The sequence below is a fragment of the Onychomys torridus genome, chromosome 20, assembly GCF_903995425.1.
Source record: "Onychomys torridus chromosome 20, mOncTor1.1, whole genome shotgun sequence".
Taxonomy (NCBI): domain Eukaryota; kingdom Metazoa; phylum Chordata; class Mammalia; order Rodentia; family Cricetidae; genus Onychomys; species Onychomys torridus.
In genome coordinates, this window is record NC_050462.1 from 14129699 (window position 1) to 14134014 (window position 4316).

Consider the following 4316-nt stretch of genomic DNA (forward strand, 5'->3'; position numbering starts at 1 on the left):
GTAAGTGTCGGGAATCAGCGGATGAAGATGGGAAGGTGGCATCTTTAAGAGCAATATAATGAAAAGCTTAGATTTGATGAGGCTGGTTAGAAACAAAAGAGAAATTAAAGAATACATCAACGCACAAATGTGATGACTAGAGAGGTCCTGAGCTCAGCAAACAAGTGAGATTGTGCTGGAATTGGTGGGAAGAGCAGGACTAGGCGGTAGCCCAGGGAGTGTGCGACAATAAACATGCAGTGTTACCAACATCCTCTGTCATGAACTCTGGTAGGGATTTTCTCTGGTATCCCTTCCCGTGTGGCACCGTCCACACTTGTACTCAGGATATTTGACTGAGATCATCTATTCCATACCTTTCATCGATGCCTAATGGTGCTGTTGCTGCTTTTTCTTCCTATTTCACGTCCTTCTCCATTTAGTCACATGACTTTGATTCTTACCAGGCTATCTGACACTTAAAAAAAAAAAAAGACATTTTAATCTCAGGAAGCTCCCTGTTTCAGACTGGAGTCCATGTGTCCTCCTTCTCTGACTGGAATTCTCTATTTATTGCCGATGGTCTGCATTCTCTATTTCACTTTAAAGACAGGTTTTCCCGTGTTCTGTGGTGCTAGGGATCAAACCCAGGGCTCTCCCTCAGAGCTCCGGTTCCCCAAGCCACTTGAGATGATTCATTGGGTGAAGACATTAGCCACCAAGCATGGTGATCAGAGTTCCATCCCTCGTACTCACACAGTGGAAGGGGCGTTTAAGTGAGGGAGTGTGTAACTGTCTAACACAGATAAGCATCCCTTAGAGTGGGCCTCGGACCACACACATACTGTGGCGTTCGGTGCACACACACACACACACACACACACTAAATAAATATTAAATTTATGTATGAGGGGGAAACGTTGTTGACAAAGAATTGAATTGGAATTGCTGCGTGCTAAAGGGGTGTTACATTATGCAGACTTACTCCTTATCTTTTTTTTCTTTATTAAGCCCTGTCTGGAAAAACTCACAAAACAAAAACAAAAAAGAAATTTTCTGCTCCACATACCACCCACAGATCCCCCTCCTCCCTCCTTCCGCCCCCACAGCACTCTCTCAAGCCACCCGCATCCCTACATTCATTCCTTGTCTTTAATCTTTACTTGAATAATTATATTTCGTGTATTTGTAACTGTCATGTATATAGTTGGTATTTTTTTCCAAATAGGAATCTTTTGCATTCTATTGTTATTTTGTTACCAACCCAAGAACTCCCAAGAGTTTACTATGCTAGGTGTTAATTTGCCATTTCCCTTTGGTTAGACATTTTATCCATTCAAATATTATTGTATGTTCATTTTTTTCCCTCACCTCACACGACTGGAGTACTTGTTGGTTTAAAAATATGAACAATTTTAGTTTGCTCTTAGTAGTGCCAGACTTAGCATTCCATTGATATTACCTTTGCAGGTTTGTCTAGCTGCTTTTATTTGTTTGTTTGTTTTTTGGTTTTTCTTGGCTTTTTAAAATGAGTTCTCTTTGGAAAGTGCGCCATCATTAGTGTCCTATGGGGTAGCTGAGGCAGAAACGGCTTTCAGAACTCAGCAGGCATTGATTTTTTTTAAAAAGAGCTTTGTTATTATTATTTTAAGTGTATGTATATTTTGCTTGAATGTATGTCTGCACCACGTGTGTGCCTATTTCCGAGGGGAGAACAGAAGACGGCGTCAGATCCCCTGGGACTGGAGTAACAGAGTTGTGAGCTGAGAATCGAACCCGGGGCCTCTGGAAGAGCAGCCTGCGCTCTTACCCAGTCACCACTCCAGCTGATGTCTCTCCGTTTGTTTCCCACATACTGCCTCACACTTATCACTGTGAATTAGGAGCCTTTTCATGTTAAATCTTATCACAGCAGTCACTGTCCGCTGCAACTGACGCACCCGCCGAGTCCCGGTGTGTGTGTGGGGGGAGGGGGGAATTTCTACAAGCTGTGCCTGTGAGCAGGTTTCTAACTTAAGGAATTGGCTGGACGGCTCGCTGCGCGGGGGACGATTCGAAACAGCGCGGCGCGGTGCAAAAACCGGGGAGTTGTGCGAGCACGCACCTGTGGCAGAGTCCGCCTCTCACACGCATTGCGGTTCACACTGGGCTCATTCTTCCTGGCCTGGCAGGCTGCGGCAGGTGGAAAAGTCTGCCCGGAGAGGAGAGAGAGAGGAAGCCTTGCTGTCCACGCAGAGAGCCAGGGCCTCGCGTGGGAGGGATGCGGGACAGCCCGCCGCTTTGCATCTTTCCGCCCAGCGCGGCTGGTGCGGGGACCCCGGGGGGCGTGGCCTCTCGCGCGCGGTGGGCGTGGCGGTGGGCGTGGCCTCGCCTCTGCGCTGACGTCGCCGGGACCCTGCGGGTCCAGACGCGTCGGGGCTCGGGGGGCCCGCGGGGGGCGCGCTGCGAGCGCCAAGATGGCTGCTCGGGCTCGAGCCGGTGAGTGGCGAGGGGCGCGCGGCCGCGGCGGTTAGCGAGCCTCCCCCGGAGGAGCGGACGTCCGACGGGAGCCCCGGGGGGCGGGAGGCCCTCCCCTGACAGAGTTTTCCCGCCCCGGGGCGCATCCTGCGGGAGGAGAAGGGGCTGTGGACGGACGGACGGAGGGAGCGAGCCCCGGGGCGCGCGGTGGCGAGGGCGGCGAACTTCGAATTGGCGCCTGCAGCCGGAGCCCCGCTGGCCGCCTGCCTGCCTCCCGATCCCGGGTACCGGAGATGCTGCTGCAGGTGGACCCCGAGCGCCGGCCAGAGGAGGGCGCGGGGAGGATGCGGGCCGGGGCGCCGCCGGTGCACAAGCGCCGGGGACCTCTCACCACATCCCGTCGCCCAGCTCCGATCGCCGGGAGGTGACAGTCGCCTTCCCTGCGTGGGGCCAGGTCTCTGGGCCGCCGGCACCTGCTGCCCGCCCACCGACCCTGGGTTGTGTCGGAGTCTGTTGTCCTCTGTGTGGAGAAGGGACGGTAGAGGAGTGATAAAGACTGTGTCCCCGGGAGGAAGGGACACGACCGCTCAGAGTGGGAGGACAGGACGCGCCGCGCCGGCCACCTTGAGAAAAAAAAAAGTGAAAAATAGTCATTGTGTCGAGTGGAATATTAAGCCGGTGTAAATTCTCCTGGTAGCTGGGTGATTGCCTGTAGGGTAACGTTAGTGACTTGGAAGGACCACTGCCCTCCGCCCAGCTTTCCCACCCTTTTAAACCTTGATTTGTAACACTTTGCAAATAAGCCGAGCTGTGAAATTAGCGTGGAGGTCCGAGCTTCTGTCCCTGCTCCTGAATTCCTTTTTTAATCTGTTGAGACCACATAGGTCTCTCCGTGGGACCGGAGTAGGGATGGATAACGCGTTGAGCCGGCAATTTCGGTGTGAGGTTTCTTCAGAATGGGGATTTAGTGTAAACAAAAGGGAAAGAGTTGACTGTGTTTGTAATCACAGGCGTAGCCAAATAGGAGTTAAGCGCATCTTTGAAGATTTCAGTCTCAATGAGATTCAGTACCCAATTGCCCTTAAAACGGTATTTTTTGGATTGCGTAATTGTTTTGTCTTTAATTTAGCACCTCGGATAAGTTGAAAGAGATTTATTTTAAACGTTGGGCACATTCAGGTTTTCTGTTCGAGGTCCAGATTTCCGTAGTTGTTTTGTTGGCACCTTTGTTTGTTGTTATTTTGAGACAAGGTCTCACTGGCTGGCCTAGAACTCTCAGAGATTAGTCACCACTCCCAGCCTTATACAGTGGTGTTCGATTTTTTTTTATTATTATTATTATTTTATCATTTGTTACTCTCCCAAACTGGTTTTTGAGACGTTATGATACTGAACAAATAGTTCAGTGGATACTGTACGTTTAAATGTTTTGGCTACTTTAATGGTGCATCAGCCCTGGCCTGTGCCCTTGCCCCCTCTCCTCTGGGTTTCTCTCTGTGGCCCTGGCAGTCCTGGGACTTCACGCCATAGACCAGGCTGGCCTCGAACTCGAAGTCTCTGCTTAAAGGCCAGCGTCACCGCTGCCCAGCTCTTCACAGCATTTCCAGACACTAAAACCTTAAAACTCCATTCCTAATGTGATTTTTGCCCCTCATAGGGGAGAAAAGCTGTGTGTGTGTGTGTGTGTGTGTGTGTGTGTGTGTGTGTGTGTCTAAGGATGTATTTGTTAGCTCACATCATAAACATACTAAAAAGTAGCGGGTATAGGTATTTTATACAAAATGTATTTTAAGTCAATTTATTAGACCCATAGTTGAATGCAGTGTTTTGTTTTTTAATGTTTCACAATAGTGAACCGTGAGGTTTGCCTCAGGAAGTTG